Below are 24,343 nucleotides of genomic sequence, written 5' to 3'. Positions count from 1 at the left end.
TTCTGGACTTGATTTTACACCTGTCTGGTCTCTGTGATTGACAGGTTTCTCTGCCTGTCTGCAGCCTGGAGGATCAGAGCGCCGGTCCAATGAGGATCCAGACCGGGCTCTTGCTCAGTATAAAGCAAAGCTAAGGCAGAGTTCCAGCGCTGGCTATTAGGTTCACTCCTGGCTCCAGCTCCCCCGTCTATTCCTGCGAACCCCTCTCCTAATCCCTCTGTTTGACTCGACTTGTTATCTGACCTTCTGCCTGACTATTTGACGATCCCTTTGCCTGCTGATTTTATACTTTGCTGCCTGTTTTGGTTTTGACCCGGCTTGTAGACTATTCTTATGTATGATTGTCCGTCTCGTTCTGTGTGCGCGTAATCAGCGTAGGGAACGTCTACGTGGTTGTCCACGGCCGCCTAGGGCCGATCGAGGCAGGCAGGTAGGGACAGTGGGTGGGTACAGACCTAGGGCCCACTGTCTTGTCGTGTTTGCACCTTACGGTCCTGACACTATCTCCTATCTATCTATCTGGCTACGAGGAAGGTGCGGCTGGCTACGAGGAGGGTGCGGCTGGCTATGAGAGCAGTAGGAGGAGATATATATTGGGGTTACGGTGAGTGGAATGAGCGGTGAGATATCCTCCCCGATGGAGTGACGGGTCGGGCGCTCGCTCTGTGTCTCCAGCATCTGTTATGTATCTAGGATTTACTAACAAGCATCAGGCAAATCCGGCCCTGGCCTTAGGGTGCCGAGGAGTTTGGCGAGCGCCGCGCTTCTTTCTGCCATCGCTAAATGCTGAAATGTAAATATGTTTCCAGTAAATTGGTCCAGAGTGGCGGATTTATACAGATCTGGCCGGATCCGCTGTGTCTGCGAGGAAAACGAGCAACGTTCCAGTAATGATCCAGATTAGACGCCGATTGTAGATAAGACGTCAGAGGCCTCCGATTATTCATCAATTGTGTCCGTCTATAATAACATAGTCAGATGGTCACATAGTCACATGGTCAAAGTAACAGTCACATGGTCGCATAGTAATAGTCACATGGTCACATGGTCGCATAGTAACAGTTACATAGTCACATGGTCGCGTAGTAACAGTCACATAGCAACAGTCACATAGTCACATGGTCACGTAGTAATAGTAACAGCAGTGGCGGATTATAATGTGGGCGTTTTGGGCGGCCGCCCGGGGCCCGAGGCTCTTAGCTCCCTGGACCCTGCATAGTGTGTACACTGTACGCAGGGGCAGATTATAATGAGGGCAATCGCCTGGGGCCCAAGTGAGATTGCCCTCATAATAATGCTGCTGCCTCTCACCTCTCCCCGCTCTGCCGCATTAAACCCACGCTTCTCACAGTGTGAGGCGCGGGACCTCAGTTGTGCGCAGGGGTCCAGTGCATAACCTTCCCCTCTTGCCCTCGGCGAGCTCCTCCACCACAGCAGCGGGCTTTTGGTAGAAGAGGTGAGTCACATGGAGGACCCTCAGAGAGCCAGGCAATGTCCTCCTCCTATGTGAGCTGGGGAAGAGAGATCGGGTGACAGGAGCAGCTATAATGATTGCCGCTAACTAGTTATTATGGTCTGCACTGTGATAGGGCCCAACAGGACGTACATACACTGATAACCAGCAGTCAGTGTGCCTTGTACGTCCTGTTGGTTGATGGTGACTGCCATCAGGAGTGACCTGTGACCAATGAGCCGGGCGGCATATTAGAAGCAGAGCACCGAGCACACAAGGAACAGCCAAGGGGCCAGGGGGGAGGAGGAGAGCTGACCCCAGCAGAGCAGGGAACAGGTGGAGAGCAGCCCAAGGCTGGGGGCAGGGGACGCCTGTGCTTATCCTCTGCACAGTAACTGATAGGAGGTAAGAGGAGCTGGGGAGGGGGCTGTACATGGTTAGGACACTGTCACAATACCCCCTGTACAGTATGTGTACAGGAAGGCTGCTCATAGGACCCCCTCAGCATAGTCTGACCTGGAAGGAGGGAGACAGAACTGTCCTGGCAAGCCCTACCCCCTGCTCTGGCTACTAAAGGGATATTAACTGTATCACTGACAGACTGCACAGGGCTTAAGGAGAGCGGGGCTGTACAGCACATTAAGGTCACCCAGCTTTCTGAGCATCATGTATAATGGAGGTCCCCCAGCTTTCCTAGCATCTTGTATAGTAGTCAGTATAATGGAAATCACCCAGCTTTCCTAGCATCTTGTATAGTAGTCAGTATAATGGAGGTCACCCAGCTTTCAAGCATCTTGTATAGTAGTCAGTATAATGGAGGTCACCCAGCTTTCCAGCATCTTGTATAGTAGTCTGTATAATGGCGGTCACCCAGCTTTCCTAGCATCTTGTATAGTAGTCAGTATAATATCAGTCACCCAGCTTTCCTAGCATCTTGTATAGTACTCAGTATATGGAGGTCCCCTAGCTTTCCTAGCATCTTGTATAGTAGTCAGTATAATGGAAATCACCCAGCTTTCCTAGCATCTTGTATAGTAGTCAGTATAATGGAGGTCACCCAGCTTTCCTAGCATCTTGTATAGTAGTCTGTATAATGGCGGTCACCCAGCTTTCCCAGCATCTTGTATAGTAGTCAGTATAATGGAGGTCACCCAGCTTTCCTAGCATCTTGTATAGTAGTCAGTATAATGGAGGTCACCCAGCTTTCCTAGCATCCTGTATAGTAGACAGTATATGGAGGTCACCCAGCTTTTCTAGCATCTTGTATAGTAGTCAGTATAATGGCGGTCACCCAGCTTTCCCAGCATCTTGTATAGTAGTCAGTATAATGGCGGTCACCCAGCTTTCCTAGCATCTTGTATAGTAGTCAGTATATGGAGGTCACCCAGCTTTTCTAGCATCTTGTATAGTAGTCCGTATAATGGAAGTCACCCAGCTTTCCCAGCATCTTGTATAGTAGTCAGTATAATGGCGGTCACCCAGCTTTCCCAGCATCCTGTATACTAGTCAGTATAATGGAGGTCACCCAGCTTTCCCAGCATCTTGTATAGTAGTCAGTATAATGGAGGTCACCCAGCTTTCCTAGCATCTTGTATAGTAGTCAGTATAATGGAGGTCACCCAGCTTTCCCAGCATCTTGTATAGTAGTCAGTATAATGGAGGTCACCCAGCTTTCCTAGCATCTTGTATAGTAGTCCGTATAATGAAAGTCACCCAGCTTTCCCAGCATCTTGTATAGTAGTCAGTATAATGGAGGTCACCCAGCTTTCCTAGCATCCTGTATAGTAGACAGTATATGGAGGTCACCCAGCTTTTCTAGCATCTTGTATAGTAGTCCGTATAATGGAAGTCACCCAGCTTTCCTAGCATCTTGTATTGTAGTCAGTATAATGGAGGTCACCCAGCTTTCCTAGCATCTTGTATAGTAGTCAGTATATGGAGGTCACCCAGCTTTCCTAGCATCCTGTACAGTAGTCAGTATAATGGAGTGTCACATAGACAGCAGCAGGTCTTAGTCCTTCTCTATGACACCTCAGTTAGTAATAAAATTATTAGATTATAATGCTCAGTCTGTGTGTATTACAACCTGGCTCCTCCTACTTCAATAGAACTGAGCTGAAACATCAGCTGGTAACAACAATTATATTAAACCTTCACAAACAGGTGATCTCTAAATGCTGTGCTAATTGATAAGCTTAATGGCCAGCTTATATATTCTATAGCCCCCCTCAGTCAGGTTAGTGAGGTGAGGACAGGGCTAGAGGGAGCATGGTTGTTAAGGGGCCCACAATTTGTGAACCGCCCGGGGCCCATGGTATCCTTAATCCGCCCCCGAGTGACAGTCACATGGTCACATGGTCACATAGTAACAGTCACATAGTAACAGTCACATGGTCACATAGTAACAGTCACATAGTAACAGTCACATAGTAACAGTCACATGGTAAGTCACATGGTCACATAGTAACAGTCACATAGTAACATAGTCACATAGTAACAGTCACATGGTCAACAGTCACATAGTAACAGTCACATAGTCACATAGTAACAGTCACATAGTAATAGTCACATGGTCACATAGTAATAGTCACATGGTCACGTAGTAACAGTCACATGGTCACATAGTAACAGTCACATGGTCACATAGTAGCAGTCAAATAGTCACATGGTCACATGTCACATGTGACATGGTGGAGTGTGGGCAGGGGGGGATACAGCTGGTGGAGTGTGGGCAGGGGGATACAGCTGGTGGAGTGTGGGCAGGGGGGATACAGCTGGTGGAGTGTGGGCAGGGGGGGATACAGCTGGTGGAGTGTGGGCAGGGGGGGATACAGCTGGTGGAGTGTGGGCAGGGGGGGGGATACAGCTGGTGGAGCGTGGGCAGGGGGGGGATACAGCTGGTGTAGTGTGGGCAGGGGGGGGGATACAGCTGGTGGAGTGTGGGCAGGGGGGGATACAGCTGGTGGAGTGTGGGCAGGGGGGGATACAGCTGGTGGAGTGTGGGCAGGGGGGGATACAGCTGGTGGAGTGTGGGCAGGGGGGGGATACAGCTGGTGGAGTGTGGGCAGGGGGGGGGATACAGCTGGTGGAGTGTGGGCAGGGGGGGATACAGCTGGTGGAGTGTGGGCAGGGGGGGGGATACAGCTGGTGGAGTGTGGGCAGGGGGGGGATACAGCTGGTGGAGTGTGGGCAGGGGGGGGATACAGCTGGTGGAGTGTGGGCAGGGGGGGGGATACAGCTGGTGGAGTGTGGGCAGGGGGGGATACAGCTGGTGGAGTGTGGGCAGGGGGGGATACAGCTGGTGGAGTGTGGGCAGGGGGATACAGCTGGTGGAGTGTGGGCAGGGGGGGATACAGCTGGTGGAGTGTGGGCAGGGGGGATACAGCTGGTGGAGTGTGGGCAGGGGGGGGATACAGCTGGTGGAGTGTGGGCAGGGGGGATACAGCTGGTGGAGTGTGGGCAGGGGGGGGATACAGCTGGTGGAGTGTGGGCAGGGGGGAGATACAGCTGGTGGAGTGTGGGCAGGGGGGGATACAGCTGGTGGAGTGTGGGTAGGGGGGATACAGCTGGTGGAGTGTGGGCAGGGGGGATACAGCTGGTGGAGTGTGGGCAGGGGGGGATACAGCTGGTGGAGTGTGGGCAGGGGGGATACAGCTGGTGGAGTGTGGGCAGGGGGGGATACAGCTGGTGGAGTGTGGGCAGGGGGGGATACAGCTGGTGGAGCGTGGGCAGGAGGGGAGATACAGCTGGTGGAGTGTGGGCAGGAGGGGAGATACAGCTGGTGGAGTGTGGGCAGGGGGGATACAGCTGGTGGAGTGTGGGCAGGAGGGGAGATACAGCTGGTGGAGTGTGGGCAGGAGGGGAGATACAGCTGGTGGAGTGTGGGCAGGAGGGGAGATACAGCTGGTGGAGTGTGGGCAGGAGGGGAGATACAGCTGGTGGAGTGTGGGCAGGGGGGGATACAGCTGGTGGAGTGTGGGCAGGGGGATACAGCTGGTGGAGTGTGGGCAGGGGGGGATACAGCTGGTGGAGTGTGGGCAGGGGGGGGATACAGCTGGTGGAGTGTGGGCAGGGGGGGATACAGCTGGTGGAGTGTGGGCAGGGGGGGATACAGCTGGTGGAGTGTGGGCAGGGGGGGATACAGCTGGTGGAGTGTGGGCAGGGGGGGATACAGCTGGTGGAGTGTGGGCAGGGGGGGATACAGCTGGTGGAGTGTGGGCAGGGGGGGATACAGCTGGTGGAGTGTGGGCAGGGGGGGATACAGCTGGTGGAGTGTGGGCAGGGGGGGATACAGCTGGTGGAGCGTTGCACTATAAGAAATGAGCAGTAGGTCAGGGAAGGCGTCAATGAAGAAATGTGGTCAGGAGACTACGGATAAGATGGAGTCCACCCCAAAATCTTTTATCTCAGTGAATACAGTCGGGGAGGGAATACTGTAACTACGTGTTGGTGGTGAAAGTTTCGGCCCCGTAAAGACAAAGTGTCACCTAATCTTTTTCTATTTCCTCTCTGTATGTATTTCACTTTTTGTACATTGTTTTGGGGGCGGCCATCTTGCCTGAGTTGTTTTTAAAGGGGTAAAGGGGCGTTAGAAAAACCTTTCTCCAAGGGACAGCACGGTGATATGGTGGCGTATAATTTGATGCCAGCTACAGCTTATATCCCCCGGTTAGTAATTATTGTTTGGAAAACTTTATTATGGGATTTTTTATAAACCTTTTTTTCCTTTAGTTTCGGTTTGTGACTCAATTTCAAGGCGATTGTTTCTATTTGCCGCGTCCATTATTCTAACCTGTCAATCACGTTCTGTGTATTAGAAGCCTGAGGATCTGGCAGCTCCTACGTCCTCGCGCGTTCTTCACACCTTGGGTCACCGGGATCATACAGGTTTATTAGAGAGATTTCTGATTATTTTCCTGATCTCGGCTCTGCGCTCGGCTCTACGTTCGCCTTCTGCCCTCGGCTCTGCGGTCAGCTCTGTGGTCGGCTCCGCGCTCGGCTCTGCGGTCAGCTCTGTGGTCGGCTCCGCGCTCGGCTCTGCGGTCAGCTCTACGTTCGCCTTCTGCCCTCGGCTCTGCGATCAGCTCTGCGGTCAGCTCTGCGCTCGGCTCTGCGATCAGCTCTGCGCTCGGCTCTGCGGTCCGCTCTGCGCTCAGCTCTGCAGTCAGCTCTGCACTCGGCTCTGTGCTCGGATCTGCCCTCGGCTCTGCAGTCAGCTCCACACTCGGCTCTGCGCTTGGCTCTGCGCTCGACTCTGCGGTCGGCTCTGCGCTCGACTCTGCGGTCGGCTCTGCGGTCAGCTCCGCGCTCGGCTCTGCGGTCAGCTCCGCGGTCGGATCTGCGCTTGGTTCTGCAGTCAGCTCTGCGCTCGGCTCCGCGCTTAGCTCTGCGCTCAGCTCCGCACTCGGCTCTGCAGTCAGCTCCGCACTCTGCTCTGTGGTCAGCTCTGCGCTCGGCTCTGTGGTCAGCTCTGCGATCGGCTCTGCGCTCAGCGGTCGGCTCTGCGCTCGGCTCTCCGGTCAGCTCCGCGTTTGGCTCGGCTCTGCGGACAGCTCTGCGGTCAGCTCTGCGCTCGGCTCTGCGGTCAGCTCTGCGGTCAGCTCTGCGCTCGGCTCTGCGGTCATCTCTGCACTCGGCTCTGCGGTCAGCTCTGCACTCGGCTCTGCGGTCAGCTCTGCTGTCATCTCTGCACTCGGCTCTGAGGTCAGCTCGGCTCTGCGCTCGGCTCCGCGCTCGGATCTGCGCTCGGCTCTGCAGTCAGCTTCGCACTCGGCTCTGCGCTCAGCGGTCACCTCTGGCTCGGCTCTGCGGTCAGCTCCGCGCTTGGCTCTGCGGTCAGCTCCGCGCTTGGCTCTGCGGTCGGCTCTGCGCTCGGCTCTGCGGTCAGCTCTGCGCTCGGCTTCCGCCCTCGGCTCCGCGGTGAGCTCTGCGGTCAGCTCTGCGCTTGGCTCTGCAGTCAGCTCCACACTCGGCTCTGCGGTCAGCTCTGCGCTCGGCTCCGCGCTTAGCTCTGCGCTCAGCGGTCGGCTCCGCACTCGGCTCTGCAGTCAGCTCCGCACTCGGCTCTGCAGTCAGCTCCGCACTCGGCTCTGCGGTCAGCTCCACGCTTGGCTCTGCGGTCAGCTCTGCGCTCGGCTCTGCGCTTAGCTCTGCGCTCAGTGGTCGGCTCTGCGCTCGGCTCCGCACTCGGCTCTGCAGTCAGCTCCGCACTCGGCTCTGCGGTCAGCTCCGCGCTTGGCTCTGCGGTCGGCTCTGCGCTCGGCTCTGCGGTCAGCTCTGCGCTCGGCTTCCGCCCTCGGCTCCGCGGTGAGCTCTGCGGTCAGCTCTGCGCTTGGCTCTGCAGTCAGCTCCACACTCGGCTCTGCGGTCAGCGGTCGGCTCCGCACTCGGCTCTGCAGTCAGCTCCGCACTCGGCTCTGCAGTCAGCTCCGCACTCGGCTCTGCGGTCAGCTCCACGCTTGGCTCTGCGGTCAGCTCTGCGCTCGGCTCCGCGCTTAGCTCTGCGCTCAGTGGTCGGCTCTGCGCTCGGCTCCGCACTCGGCTCTGCAGTCAGCTCCGCACTCGGCTCTGCGGTCAGCTCCGCGCTTGGCTCTGCGGTCGGCTCTGTGGTCGGCTCTGCGGTCAGCTCTGCGCTCGGCTCTGCAGTCAGCTCTGCGCTCGGCTCCGCGCTTAGCTCTGCGCTCAGCGGTCGGCTCTGCGCTCGGCTCCGCACTCGGCTCTGCAGTCAGCTCCGCACTCGGCTCTGCAGTCAGCTCCGCACTCGGCTCTGCAGTCAGCTCCGCACTCGGCTCTGTGGTCAGCTCCGCGCTTGGCTCTGCGGTCGGCTCTGCGGTCAGCTCTGCGGTCAGCTCTGCGCTCGGCTCTGCAGTCAGCTGCGCACTCGGCTCTGTGGTCAGCTCTGCGCTTGGCTCCCCGCTTAGCTCTGCGCTCAGCGGTCGGCTCTGCGCTCGGCTCCACACTCGGCTCTGCAGTCAGCTCCGCACTCGGCTCTGTGGTCCCCTCTGCGGTCAGCTCTGCGCTCGGCTCCGCGGACGATGATGTCATACATGATACATGAAGCGTCTTCTGGATAGTGAGATGATTTCCCTCATTACTGATTGTTCTATTCTGTTACTTCGCCACAATCACAAATTTCAAAGCGCTCGGCCACACGGGATCCTGCTGCTCCATGTAAAAGGACGTTTTCACGTAATAGGATACTAAGGAAACGGACGCATATACAGTGATGCCTGCTGGTCAATTTACCTGGGTTCTGATGCCCCGACTACTCGGATACCCCCAGGACTTTAGTGGAGCCAAACTGTATGACAAGCTGACACAAAAAAACAACATACAAAGCACGAACCAATACTAGAAGGTAACAAAGAACTCAACAAGAAAGACTGAATGGTCATGGAAGGGTTAAAGACCTGAAGAGCAACTGTAGAGCAACCTGAAACCTGAGTCAGACTATTGTGGGTCTGGTCAGTACTTATCAACTGCTGTATGTCCTGCAGGAAGTGGTGTATTCTCTCCAGTCTGACACAGTGCTCTCTGCTGCCACCTCTGTCCATGTCAGGAACTGTCCAGAGCAGCAGCAAATTCCTATAGAAAACCTCTCCTGCTCTGGACAGTTCCTGACATGGACAGAGGTGGCAGCAGAGAGCGCGGTGTCAGACTGGAGACAATACACCACTTCCTGCAGGACATACAGCAGCTTATAAGTACTGGAAAACGGGAGAGAATATACCACTTCCTGCAGGACATACAGCAGCTGGTAAGTAGTACAAATCTATATAACTTTCTGACACCTGTTGATTTGAAAGAAAAAGATTTTGGCCGGAGTGGCCCTTTAATATGTAACACACTGCTTTATGATAACTTCCCCTCCATTTCCCTGCACCACACTGGGGTGAGCCGGACGTATGCAGAGAGCCGGACGTCTACAGTAAAAGTGAGAGATTTGACATACAATACAATCTGGTGGTGACTTTGTGAGTCAATGCGACTTAAAAGCAAAGTACAAGGTCGGCTAATGCGGAAATGTAAGACAAATGGAAAATTACAGCGAGGTTGCGTCTGACAGCGGAGGAATCAAAGGCGTCGCGTTCCGTAATGTGTCAGAGAGCCAGCGCCTAAGTGGCCGTCTTTGTTCCTTCTATCAAAGGTTATCTGGAGCTTGTAGTGCCGACGATTCGTTCTTTCTGCCATTAATGTTTCCTTTGATAAGAATAATGTGTGCGCTGAATACCGCGCTCCGCTTACCCAGGCGCCGCGCTCTGCCGCTCTGCTCATTCATGTATCCGCCACCTGGGAGGGATGGAGCCGCTATAGACATTAATATACTGTAGGGGCTCTATGTGTTCTATATAGGGGCTCTATGTGTTCTATATAGGGGCTCTATGTGTTCTGTATAGGTGCTGTATATGTTCTATATAGGGGCTCTATGTGTTCTATATAGGGGCTCTATGTGCTCTATATAGGGGCTCTATGTGTTCTGTATAGGGGCTCTATGCCCTCTATATAGGGGCTCTATGTGCTCTATATAGGGGCTCTATGTGCTCTATATAGGGGCTCTATGTGCTCTATATAGGGGCTCTATGTGTTCTGTATAGGGGCTCTATGCCCTCTATATAGGGGCTCTATGTGTTCTATATAGGGGCTCTATGTGCTCTATATAGGGGCTCTATGTGTTCTATATAGGTGCTGTATATGTTCTATATAGGGGCTCTATGTGCTCTATATAGGGGCTCTATGTGCTCTATATAGGGGCTCTATGTGCTCTATATAGGGGCTCTATGTGCTCTATATAGGGGCTCTGTGTGTTCTATATAGGGGCTCTGTGTTCTGTATAGGGGCTGTATGTGTTCTGTATAGGGGCTGTATATGTTCTATATAGGGGCTCTATGTGCTCTATATAGGGGCTCTATGTGCTCTATATAGGGGCTCTATGTTGTCTATATAGGGGCTCTATGTGCTCTATATAGGGGCTCTATGTGCTCTATATAGGGGCTGTATGTGTTCTATATAGGGGCTCTATGTGCTCTATATAGGGGCTCTATGTGCTCTATATAGGGGCTGTATGTGTTCTATATAGGGGCTGGGAAGGCCGGAGGGCTGGGATGGTGGGGGCCGGGAGGGCTGGAGGGCTGGGATGGTGGGGGCTGGGATGGCCGGAGAGCTGGGATGGCGGGAGGGCCGGGATGGCTGGAGGGCTGGGATGGTGGGGGCTGGGATGGCCGGAGAGCTGGGATGGCCGGAGGGCCGGGATGGCTGGAGGGCTGGGATGGTGGGGGCTGGGATGGCCGGAGAGCTGGGATGGCCGGAGGGCTGGGATGGCTGGAGGGCTGGGACGGTGGGGGCCGGGATGGCTGGAGGGCTGGGATGGTGGGGGCTGGGATGGCCGGAGAGCTGGGATGGCCGGAGGGCTGGGATGGCTGGAGGGCTGGGACGGTGGGGGCCGGGATGGCTGGAGGGCTGGGATGGTGGGGGCTGGGATGGCCGGAGAGCTGGGATGGCCGGAGGGCTGGGATGGCTGGAGGGCTGGGACGGTGGGGGCCGGGATGGCTGGAGGGCTGGGACGGTGGGGGCCGGGATGGCTGGAGGGCTGGGATGGTGAGGGCTGGGATGGCCGGAGAGCTGGGATGGCCGGAGGGCTGGGATGGCTGGAGGGCTGGGACGGTGGGGGCCGGGATGGCTGGAGGGCTGGGATGGTGAGGGCTGGGATGGCCAGAGAGCTGGGATGGCTGGAGGGCCGGGATGGCCGGAGAGCTGGGATGGCTGGAGGGCTGGGATGGTGGGGGCCGGGATGGCTGGAGGGCTGGGATGGTGGGGGCCGGGATGGCCAGAGAGCTGGGATGGCTGGAGGGCCGGGATGGCCGGAGAGCTGGGATGGCTGGAGGGCTGGGATGGTGGGGGCCGGGATGGCTGGAGGGCTGGGATGGTGGGGGCCGGGATGGCCGGAGAGCTGGGATGGCTGGAGGGCCGGGATGGCCGGAGAGCTGGGATGGCTGGAGGGCTGGGACGGTGGGGGCCGGGAAGGCTAGAGGGCCGGACGCTTACAATAGACACAAAGTAAATGTTTGTGGCAGTGCCAGCACCGATCCCGCAGGGCGGCATTAGTGATAGGTCAGGGATGCGACGTTCTGCAAAAGTCTCTGAAAGAAAAATGACTTGTGGGGTAATCAGTGCGTTTCTCTCGCAGACAATACATCTTCTTACAGGGCACAAGTCCAAGATGACAGCAGCCGGAGAACGCTAACAGGCCCCTTACAATTAACCCGATCCCCATTTAAAGGAGCCGCGCTCTCATTTCCATCCCAGCTGCATCTATAATGAAGGATGGGATGGAGTGACCTATTAAACATAGAAATATTCCCGGGCTCCGGAGGGTGCATGATAAATACGTGGAGCACAGACAGCGACTCGGTCAGGAGCCGAACCGATTGTGCAGTCAGGTGGGAAAATGAAAAGCCGAACAATTAGTGCATGACCGGCTATGTGGAGGTCTCCCGGCTAGAAAGTCACCGGATCACTGAGCCCCGACCATCAGCCAACAAACCAGGCAGAGGAGACGGCGGAGGAGGACGGGCAGCCGGCACCTTCTATCAGTCACTTGTTATTTTTCTGACCGGGAAGAAGTCAATAAAAGGATTCGTCGTTAGCCGAACGTTTTCCTACATCATTAAAACGTCTCAGATTTGTCTTATTTACTTCTCGGTAAACATTCATGGAGAGCCGACATGATTCCCTCTCTTCCCTCCCTGGTCTGGCCTTCATTTCTTCATGTCTTCATGTATCTCAATGAGGCGGGAACTTTACTGACACAAAGCTCCAAATCTCATGCAGAGATATAGACAGTTACATGGTTCTGTCTGCCAGCCTCCTCCACTAGAGGGCGCTTACCACAAATAATAAAACCATATACTGGGAGCTCATTGGCTCCATCTGGTGGCGGCAAAGGACAATCAGAATCTTCTATAACTTTGTGAACTCTGAATAAGTCTATAAAGAACAATCAGAAATCGTAACGGCTCAAACACTCAATGAGGTTATAAAATGAGGAAATGGTTAGAGGGAGAAAAGGGCTTTAGGTTTTTATTTCTTTACTTTCATTATTGGAGATGAGTCATGTGACCAGGACTCAGACCACCAGAAAACAACAAGGGTTTATGTGTCTGAGGAAGTGGTCGCTCCGGGGTCAGCTGATGACATCATCACCCATCCCATCCTTCTCGGCAGCTAACCACAGCCATGGTCAAACACAGAACAGATGTAGCAAAAATGCAACATAAGAACAAAGCTTAAAGACTTCAACTCTTCATATAACATCTAAGTTGTGCTTTTCTTTCTCTTTGCAGTGATATTCTACATACTGCACATGGTGTGAACTGACGCCAACCCTCTTCTAAGCTCTGGCTGCAGCCAAGTGATTCGGTGGATCTCATTGGCTGATCTGCAGTGATGAGACTCCACCCCCTCTCTGCGGAGCCCTGGGAAATGGTGCCATGAATATTTGCAACAATGGCCGCGATTAATACAAACGATACGTTGTGTGATTGTGGCCTTAAGGTAGATGCATGAGGTGTAGACATGGTCCCTTTGAGGTAATATGACGCCTAGTGAGATCCAAGCACAAGTCCTATAAAACGAGGGGCTGTCACCTGGCTGACACCTCTACTCAGCCATTCAGCCCCTGAACGTCTCGAAAGCAGTTTGTCCCCATTCAGTGTGTAGGGGACGATCCCGCAGGGCGGCATTAGTGATAGTGTGAGGGGACTTGTAACTGCAGATCAGCTCCGGATCAAGTGAATGGCAGTAACCAGGTGCGGTTACAAAACAGTAAATGGAGACAGTTCTTCAACCCCTGTTCGCTGCATAGTGCGGGGACTGAACAGCCGATCAATGCCGGTGCTAGATTGCGCCCATCAGTGATCAATGACCTTTCTAATCAATTTTGCCCAGATGAACCCCTTTAAGTGGGATGAACGATACGTGGAATCCACTGTACTGCCCATTATGGACCTGCATTTCTTGTCCCCCACATTCTATTGGGTTGATTCCATTGGTTGATCCAAGCCGCAAGTAGCAGGTGGCATGTTTGGTAATTCAGCAATGAAACCACAATGGACCGACCCGACCCAGCAGAACTACAGCATACAAATCAAGCAAAAGTCCACAATAATAACCTTGTAGTGTAGCATGCAAGGACTGCCCCTGATGACTCCGCATAATGGCAAACAACACCTTGCATGGGCTAAGGAAAAATGCTGAAGGCAGAAGAAACCTGGAGCCTGTTTCTTGCCGAACTATATAGCCTGGTCTGAATTTAATAACATGAAGCCATAGCTCATAGATGCACTATTGGGGTTTGACAGGCTGGTGGAGGTATCATAGTCTGGGGAGCATTTTCCTGCCATGACCTAGGACCATTGGTCATCATCCCACTTGTTAGCTAGTCTGCACCCATATCTTCTGGAAGTAATCTACAACCACAGGGCCATCAGTAGGACGATGCTCTGTCATCGGGCTCACATCACTAGGGACTGGTTAATACACTATGCTGCCTCGGTCCCCAAAGTCATAGAACTGTAGCTGAATATGTTTGGGCTGTGATGTTTGCTCCCAAGCTGAAGAAGAAATGTCCATCAACTGAGGAGGCTACTACAGCAGGCATGGATCCAGCCGAGCATGGAGGATGTTCGCCACCCTGCGCATTGTGTTCCCCCAAAGAGAATGCCTAAAAAGGGGGCCCTGTTATTTGGTAGGTGTTCAATGTATGCTACCGAGAGGAAACAGACACAAACATGCGGAGAACATAAAAACTCCAGTCAAATGATGCCCTTGGTTGGATCGAGACCCTGAACCCCAAGGCAACCAGCAGTGGCTGTGTCATTTACACGTGAGGCTTATTAAACCAGGTTTTCTAGAATTCCCACACACATAAGGACGTCCCAGCAGGATCTCAGTGTCTGGATTATAGACACTACTGTACAATTACATTTTGAGGTTACGGCGCCTGTAATGGCTGTCTCTTATAAATGAACAGGTGTTTGGATCAAATTAAAATAGACAGGATCATCCATCGCTGTCACTCTGCTACCGGTGAGGTACAGAACGACGACGCTGATCCCTTACAAAAATGCTTGAAAACTAGTAGGAGAAGTTCAGGTGTTATGTGATGATGATAGATGACGGGAAGACGTTCTGCACATGAGTGGATTATGAATCTACAACATTAAGTTGACATTTTGTTTCCTTGGGTGCTATCAGCATGATACGCTATGTTCACCATTGTAATCTACATGAATATAAATCAGTGCAATATTGGCAGCACGCCACATTGATGATGGACCGCCATCTCCAGATGTTCTCTAAAAAAAGCTGCTGCGCACAGATTCGTATTGTGAATCAAAGCAACCCTTCTTCTTTTCTGATGCAGCTTTCATCATCGACAGCTTCAGATCGGTGGTCCCTAAATCTGATTTCCCATCTGTTTGATCGGTGGTCTCCAAACTTGGCTCCCCATTTGTTTGATCGGTGGTCTCCCAATTTGGCATTCCATTAGATCAGTGGTCTCCAAACTTGGCTTCCCATCTGTTAGATTGGTGGTCTCCAAACTTTGCTTCCCATGTGTTAGATCTTGCCCCCCAAACTTTGCTTCCCATGTGTTAGATCAGTGGTCTCCAAACTTTGCTTCCCATCTGTTAGATCGGTGGTCCCCAAACTTGGCTTCCCACTGGAGAGGCTGGAGTCTCACGTTGTGGGAACATAGCCTTAAGATGTGGACTTTACCTCTCCAGTATGGGAGGATAACGTGGAGCGTGGAGATCTATCCACCACAATTCTTTGCTTGGATCCCGGCAGATAGCATTCTTCAGCACAGATCCCATGTCCTCTCTTCTTCTTCTCATCTGTTTAATCCCATATACTGTACTGTATACTATATGTCTGTTAGGGCCACGGCGGCGTCCCGTGCTTCGGACCGCCGCCGCACCCTCTCTCCTGCATCTGCAGCAGCCGGTGTCCATAGGCAGGGACCCGGCGCTGCTGTTGCTTCGGCCCCGGGGGGCGCCTCACCTCACCGCGCTCCTGTCCGTCGCTGTGCCGGCCGGCGCGAGCGTTCCCGCCTCCTAGGGCGCTCGTGCGCTGGCTGTCTCAGATTTAAAGGGGCAGTGCGCTCCTAATCGGCCTGTATGTCAATCACTCCCCTATAAGTTCCAGCTCTGCCCCCTTCCAGGTGTTGGAGCCTCTACATGCTTCCCATAGCGTTTGGCCCAGCTCCCTGTTGTTCCTGATTCCTGTCCCCTATCTGGTCCCTAGTCCTTGTTCCTGATTCCTGTCCGCTACCTGGTCCCTAGTCCTTGTTCCTGATTCCTATCCGCTACCTGGTCCCTAGTCCTTGTTCCTGGTTCCTGCTCCTCTGTTACACTATTGCTCCTGTGTTCAGCCTGCCACCTGCGATTACGCCTACAGACCTCTGCCAGCACCTTCTCCTGCCTACTGCTCCTGCCACGCCTCGCCTGCCGTCACTAGCAACCAAGCCAGGGGTAGCGACCTGGGGGTCGCCTGCCGCAGCAAGTTCATCCCGCCTTGCGGCGGGCTCTGGTGAAAACCAGCGGCCCCTTAGACTCCGCTCCCTGGTGAGGTTAGTGCCATCGCTGGTGACGGTCCAGTGGATCCACTAGTCCAGGCGTTACAATGTCCCATATATATCAATTATTTAGAGTTAAGTAACCTAAATAGGACTTTTAATCACTGAAATTCATATGCATCAATCACTATATATATATCTGACCACTAAAAAGATGCTGGACAATAATCTTAGATCGTTAGATTACATCAATACTTTATTGTTACATGCAGAAAAGATATTTAAAACCATGTTAAAAACAGGGAGGCAGAGAAAATGATACAGAACATACATCAGGTGGTTTACAAGGCAGTTATGCTCAGCCAATCGCGGCTGAGCAGCTGATGACGCGGCAGAGGGCGGCCGGCACTAGGGACGGTCGGAGCGGTTCGGCCGTCCGTCCGAAGATGACATCATTGGCACAAGATGGCGGACGGGGGTCGGAAAGAGGCAGGTATGTATAGAGCACTACACTTCCGGGTGGGGGAACACGGAGAAGGGGGCCATTCACTAACATAACATACATTACAAAGTTGTATAACTTTTTAATGTGTGTTATTTAGTGAATAATTGTTTAGCGCTGCACTACCCCTTTGATGTACTACATTATATAGAGCATACATTATTCTATCACCTGATGTATGTTCTGTATCATTTTCTCTGCCTCCCTGTTTTTAACATGGTTTTAAATATCTTTTCTGCATGTAACAATAAAGTATTGATTTAATCTAATGATCTAAGATTATTGACCAGCATCTTTTTAGTTGTCGGATATATAATTATTTAGAGTTGATTTGAGAAGCTTTAGCACTATATTCCCCTTATTCCTAGTGAGATATGAAGAACAGAAGATTGGATAGTTTTCCTCATTCCCCCCATGTATCTCTCCTGTTATGTATACTGTACACCATATACCCAGTTTCTATCGTGTCCTCCTATATATCTCTCCCGTTATATACTGTACACTATATACCCAGTTTTCCTCATTCCCCCCATGTATCTCTCCCGTTATATATACTGTACACTATATACCCAGTTTTCCTCATTCCCCATGTATCTCTCCTGTTATGTATACTGTACACTATATACCCAGTTTCTATCGTGTTCTCCTATATATCTCTCCCGTTATATATACTATATACTCAGTTTTCCTCATTCCCTCCCGTTATATATACTATATACCCAGTTTTCCTCATTCCCCCCATGTATCTCTCCCGTTATATATACTATATACCCAGTTTTCCTCATTCCCCCCATGTATCTCTCCCGTTATATATACTATATACTCAGTTTTCCTCATTCCCCCCATGTATCTCTCCCGTTATATATACTATATACCCAGTTTTCCTCATTCCCCCCTGTATCTCTCCCGTTATATATACTATATACCCAGTTTTCCTCATTCCCCCCTGTATCTCTCCCGTTATATATACTATATACCCAGTTTTCCTCATTCCCCCCATGTATCTCTCCCGTTATATATACTATATACTCAGTTTTCCTCATTCCCTCCCGTTATATATACTATATACCAAGTTTTCCTCATTCCCCCCATGTATCTCTCCCGTTATATATACTATATACTCAGTTTTCCTCATTCCCTCCCGTTATATATACTATATACCCAGTTTTCCTCATTCCCCCCATGTATCTCTCCCGTTATATATACTGTACACTATATACCCAGTTTTCCTCATTCCCCCATGTATCTCTCCTGTTATGTATACTGTACACTATATACCCAGTTTTCCTCATTCCCCCCATGTATCTCTCCCGTTATATATACTATATACCCAGTTTTCCTCATTCCCCCCCTGTATCTCTCCCGTTATATATACTATATACCCAGTTTTCCTCATTCCCCCCCTGTATCTCTCCCGTTATATATACTATATACCCAGTTTTCCTCATTCCCCCCATGTATCTCTCCCGTTATATATACTATATACCCAGTTTTCCTCATTCCCCCCATGTATCTCTCCCGTTATATATACTATATACTCAGTTTTCCTCATTCCCTCCCGTTATATATACTATATACCCAGTTTTCCTCATTCCCCCCATGTATCTCTCCCGTTATATATACTATATACCCAGTTTTCCTCATTCCCCCCATGTATCTCTCCCGTTATATATACTGTACACTATATACCCAGTTTTCCTCATTCCCCCCATGTATCTCTCCCGTTATATATACTATATACCCAGTTTTCCTCATTCCCCCCATGTATCTCTCCCGTTATATATACTGTACACTATATACCCAGTTTTCCTCATTCCCCCCATGTATCTCTCCCGTTATATATACTGTACACTATATACTCAGTTTTCCTCATTCCCTCCCATTATATATACTATATACCCAGTTTTCCTCATTCCCCCCATGTATCTCTCCCGTTATATATACTATATACCCAGTTTTCCTCATTCCCCCCATGTATCTCTCCCATTATATATACTATATACCCAGTTTTCCTCATTCCCCCCATGTATCTCTCCCGTTATATATACTGTACACTATATACCCAGTTTTCCTCATTCCCTCCATGTATCTCTTCTGTTCCCCGTCCTGTGATGGAGGATTTATTGGCTGGGACGTGTAGTGATTGTCAGCCGCGTCCTGATGTTTTATCGCAGACGACGGTCTCGGCTTCTTCCTGCTACAATGCTCAGGGCTGTGATTTCTATTGTCTGGATCTGAGCGGGTTCGGCTAATTAGAGCGCGCCGGAGATGGATGACACACGTACACTATATATAAATCACAGCTAAACTTAGTTGCTCTGATAAATGTTTTTTATAACAAAGAATTTATCATCATCCATTCCTGGCCGCTCGCACCGCACAAACGTGGCGATTATATTAACCGGAAAGAGGAAACGTAATCCAGGAGGGAACGAGGACGATCGAAGGGTTAATGAGAGCGCATTATCCCGGAGGATTCCAGAAGCCGATGGGATTCCCTGGGGGGAACTTCCTTATGGGATATGGAGAGACGACCTCCGGATTCACCTCACATGTTTCTCTCTTCCTGAATTTCCCAAATAAATGAACCCGGACACGATAAGTGATAGAGAGCGACCATTTACATTACAGAACACTTAAAGGGGGAGTCTAGATAAAACTGAGACACTGTGTAATCACAAACTATCACAGGAAGATGAGGCCACACCCACATGACTATACTGCTAAAATAGCTGTATTACTATTGGCTAATAAATCTGGGTGTGGCTTCATCCACATAGGGCATCGGCAGCTTAAGAGCCTGACCTGCTAGTACAGGGTGGATGTCACTGGTAATACAGGGTGGTGGTCCCTGGTGGTACAGGGTTATGTGGTGTCCCACCACGGGTGTTGCTACTTTAGACACCCCTCTCAAAAGCCTGTACTCAAAGTGAAGTGGTAATGAAGTCTTGTTTAAGTATTGCCACTAGATGTCAGTGTTATGTGTGTTCATGTATGTATATTGCACAGCTGTAGTGAACAAAGGGTTACTGTTTGTTAGTGATCTGCGCATCAATGGGAGCTATTCTTCCCTTTCACCTATCCTTATCCTTTTCTCTCTTTGCACTCTCTTCTCCACCACTCACAGGAGCTGTTACGTACCCTGTAGGAAGTTGTAGAGTCACACTTCTCTTCTCTGGAGCGTGGGAGTTCTTCTCTGGATTTTGTAGAGGCAAGACACACAGACCAGAGTCTCCTGCAGAGTTTAGCATGGAGCCTGGCTCTGCCAGGTTCCCCCTCCGGGACAGACCAGCTGTAGTGTACAGACACTCATGAAAGACACAGAGACTCTTTCCTTAAAAGCAACACTTATTCTTACCATGCAGTGCTAAACCACTAAAGAGAGGACAAGTCAGGGATCACCCCAAACCATGCCGAGAACATCTCTAAAGGTGCAGGACTGTATCCTATAAGCTGAGGAGCTGACCTGGATAGAGCAAAGTTGCCACACGCCTATGTACTCTACCTTGCAATGCAGGTGGCACCGGGAAATGCTCGGAAATTTCGCTCAACCCAGGTAGGACTTGGGCTTGTGTCACCTTGTTAGGACGGGTCCTCTGACACTGCAGGGCAAAAGGTAGTATAGTGACAAAAGGTCAAAACACGGGCACAAGTATTCTTCTCTCAAGTATTCTTTTACTTCTAAAGTTCTGGAAGAGCGCAGTACTACTTTGGTTGGGACTCTCAAGACAAACTCCTCTCCACTATCCTGAACTCTCAAGACAAACTCCTCTTTTTTACTCTGAAATCACTCTACCTTCTCAGCATGCAACCAAGTCAGCACTGCTAATCCAAATCTACAGTTCTCAGCGCAGATCTAGTCTAGTCCAAGGTTTATTGTCCGCTTGTATGCTAAAGTATTCCTTCAGTAAAGAAGAGTTTATTTATTCTACCAGGACTCAGTGGTTATTGCACCAGCACCTACACAGCAGCTACACCGTCCTTGGGTCATCTCCCTTTTCTGTGGGTGGCGGTGCCGACAGTCTGGGTGGGTTATAACTCCACTCCGGACCACAGTGATAAGCGTGCAAGGGTATAGCTCGCCTCCAAAAACTAAAAGCAGGTGTGCCTCCATACCTGTGTGCTGATTCAGCACTAGCGTCACAACCGACGACAACCGACCACCTGGCTGAGCTATACTCCTCCGACCAACCACCATAGAAGGGGTGTCACCCGGAACAACTCCACTGGTGACTGGTTGAACACACACCACAGTAGTGGTCATTGATAATACAGGGGGTGGTCACTGGTAATACAGCAGGGTGGTGGTCACTGGTAGTTCAGGGTGGTGATCTCTGGTAGTACAGGGTGGTAGTTACTGGTAGTACAGGGTGGTGGTCACTGGTAATACAGAGTGGTGGTCACTGGTAGTACAGGGTGGTGGTCACTGGTAATACAGGGTGGTGGTCACTGGTAGTACAGGGTGGTGGTCACTGGTAATACAGGGTGGTGGTCACTGGTAGTACAGGGTGGTGGTTACTGGTAATACAGGGTGGTGGTCACTGGTAGTACAGGGTGGTAGTCACTGGTAATACAGCAGGGTGGTGGTCACTTGTAATACAGCGTGGTGGTCACTGGAAGTATAGGGTAGTGGTCACTGGTAGTTCAGGATGGTGGTTACTGATAGTACAGGGTGGTGGTCACTGGTAGTATAGGGCGGTGGTCACTGGTAGTATAGGGCGGTGGTCACTGGTAATACAGGGTGGTGGTCACTGGTAATACAGGATGGTGGTCACTGGTAGTACAGGGTGTGGTCACTGGTAATACAGGGTGGTGGTCACTGGTAGTACAGGGTGGTGGTTACTGGTAGTACAGGGTGGTAGTCACTGGTAATACAGAGTGGTGGTTACTGGTAGTACAGGGTGGTGGTCACTGGTAGTATAGGGCTGTGGTCACTGGTAGTATAGGGTGGTGGTCACTGGTAGTACAGGGTGGTGGTCACTGGTAATACAGGGTGGTGGTCACTGGTAAAACAGGGTGGTGGTCACTGCTAATACAGGGTGGTGGTCACTGGTAGTATAGGGTGGTGGTCACTGGTAGTATAGGGTGGTTGTCACTGCTAATACAGGGTGGTGGTCACTGGTAGTATAGGGTGGTGGTCACTGGCAATACAGGGTGGTGGTTACTGGTAATAAAGGGTGGTGGTCACTGGTAAAACAGGGTGGTGGTCACTGCTAATACAGGGTGGTGGTCACTGGTAGTATAGGGTGGTGGTCACTGGTAGTATAGGGTGGTGGACACTGGTAATACAGGGTGGTGTTCACTGGTAGTATAGGGTGGTGGTCACTGGTAATACAGGGTGGTGGTCACTGGTAGTATAGGGTGGTGGACACTGGTAATACAGGGTGGTGGTCACTGGTAGTATAGGGTGGTGGTCACTGGTAATACAGGGTGGTGGACACTGGTAATACAGGGTGGTGGTTACTGGTAATACAGGGTGGTGGACACTGGTAATACAGGGTGGTGGTCACTGGTTGTATAGGGTGGTGGTCACTGGTAGTACAGGGTGGTGGTCACTGGTAGTACAGGGTGGTGGTCACTGGTAATACAGGGTGGTGGTCACTGGTAGTACAGGGTGGTGGTCACTGGTAATACATGGTGGTGGTCACTGGTAATACAGGGTGGTGGTCTTTGGTAATACATAGTGGTGGTCACTGGTAATACAGGGTGGTGGTCTTTGGTAATACATAGTGGTGGTCACTGGTAGTACAGGGTGGTGGTCACTGGTAGTACAGGGTGGTGGTCACTGGTAGTACAGGGTGGTGTTCACTGGTAGTATAGGGTGGTGGTTACTGGTAGTACAGGGTGGTGGTCACTGGTAGTACAGGGTGGTGGTCACTGGTAGTATAGGGTGGTGGTCACTGGTAATACAGGGTGGTGGTCACTAGTAGTATAGGGTGGTGGTCACTGGAAGTACAGGGTGGTGGTCACTGGTAGTACAGGGTGGTGGTCACTGGTAGTACAGGGTGGTAGTCACGGATAATACAGAGTGGTGGTTACTGGTAGTACAGGGTGGTGGTCACTGGTAGTACAGGGTGGTGGTCACTGGTAGTACAGGGTGGTGGTCTTTGGTAATACATGGTGGTGGTCACTGGTAATACAGGGTGGTGGTCACTGGTAGTACAGGGTGGTGGTCACTGGTAATACAGGGTGGTGGTCACTGGTAGTACAGGGTGGTGGTCACTGGTAATACATGGTGGTGGTCACTGGTAATACAGGGTGGTGGTCTTTGGTAATACATAGTGGTGGTCACTGGTAATACAGGGTGGTGGTCTTTGGTAATACATAGTGGTGGTCACTGGTAGTACAGGGTGGTGGTCACTGGTAGTACAGGGTGGTGGTCACTGGTAGTACAGGGTGGTGGTCACTGGTAGTATAGGGTGGTGGTTACTGGTAGTACAGGGTGGTGGTCACTGGTAGTACAGGGTGGTGGTCACTGGTAGTATAGGGTGGTGGTCACTGGTAATACAGGGTGGTGGTCACTAGTAGTATAGGGTGGTGGTCACTGGAAGTACAGGGTGGTGGTCACTGGTAGTACAGGGTGGTGGTCACTGGTAGTACAGGGTGGTAGTCACGGATAATACAGAGTGGTGGTTACTGGTAGTACAGGGTGGTGGTCACTGGTAGTACAGGGTGGTGGTCACTGGTAGTATAGGGTGGTGGTCACTGGTAGTACAGGGTGGTAGTCACTGATAATACAGAGTGGTGGTTACTGGTAGTATAGGGTGGTGGTCACTGGTAGTACAGGGTGGTGGTCACTGGTAGTATAGGGTGGTGGTTACTGGTAGTACAGGGTGGTTGTCACTGCTAATACAGGGTGGTTGTCACTGCTAATACAGGGTGGTGGTCACTGCTAATACAGGGTGGTGGTCACTGCTAATACAGGGTGGTGGTCACTGGTAATACAGGGTGATGGTCACTGGTAATACGGGGGGGTCACTGGTAATACAGGATGTTGATCACTGGTAGTACAGGGTGGTGGTCACTGGTAATACATGGTGGTCACTGGTAGTACAGGGTGGTGGTCATTGGTAATACATAGTGGTGGTCACTGGTAGTACAGGGTGGTGGTCACTGGTAATACATAGTGGTGGTCACTGGTAGTACAGGGTGGTAGTCTTTGGTAATACATGGTGGTGGTCACTGGTAATACAGGGTGGTGGTCACTGGTAGTACAGGGTGGTGGTCACTGGTAGTACAGGGTGGTGGTCACTGGTAATACAGGGTGGTGGTCACTGGTAGTACAGGGTGGTGGTCACTGGTAGTACAGGGTGGTAGTCACTGGTAGTACAGGGTGGTAGTCACTGGTAATACAGGGTGGTGGTCACTGGTAGTACAGGGTGGTGGTCACTGGTAGTACAGGGTGGTGGTCACTGGTAGTATAGGGTGGTGGTCACTGGTAGTACAGGGTGGTAGTCACTGGTAATACAGGGTGGTGGACACTGGTAATACAGGGTGGTGGTCACTGGTAATACAGGGTAGTGGTCTTTGGTAATACATAGTGGTGGCCACTGGTAGTACAGGGTGGTGGTCGCTGGTAGTACAGGGTGGTGGTCACTGGTAATACAGGGTGGTGGTCACTGGTAGTACAGGGTGGTGGTCACTGGTAATACAGGGTGGTGGTCACTGGTAGTACAGGGTGGTGGTCACTGGTAATACAGGGTGGTGGTCACTGGTAATACAGGGTGGTGGTCACTGGTAGTACAGGGTGGTGGTCACTGGTAGTACAGGGTGGTGGTCACTGGTAATACAGGGTGGTGGTTACTGGTAGTACAGG

At 51.5% G+C, this 24,343-nt stretch overlaps 1 pseudogene; it reads right to left on the bottom strand.

The window, feature by feature from the left end:
- Window positions 1-6,393: 6,393 nt before the first annotated feature.
- Window positions 6,394-24,343, bottom strand: part of LOC138800125 (streptococcal hemagglutinin-like) — a 30,566-nt pseudogene continuing 12,616 nt past the window's right edge.

The sequence above is a fragment of the Dendropsophus ebraccatus genome, chromosome 8 (genome assembly GCF_027789765.1).
Source record: "Dendropsophus ebraccatus isolate aDenEbr1 chromosome 8, aDenEbr1.pat, whole genome shotgun sequence".
In the NCBI taxonomy this organism is placed as follows: Eukaryota; Metazoa; Chordata; class Amphibia; order Anura; family Hylidae; genus Dendropsophus; species Dendropsophus ebraccatus.
Note: the sequence above shows the minus strand (reverse complement) of the source record. Positions and strands in the feature narration are given on the sequence as shown.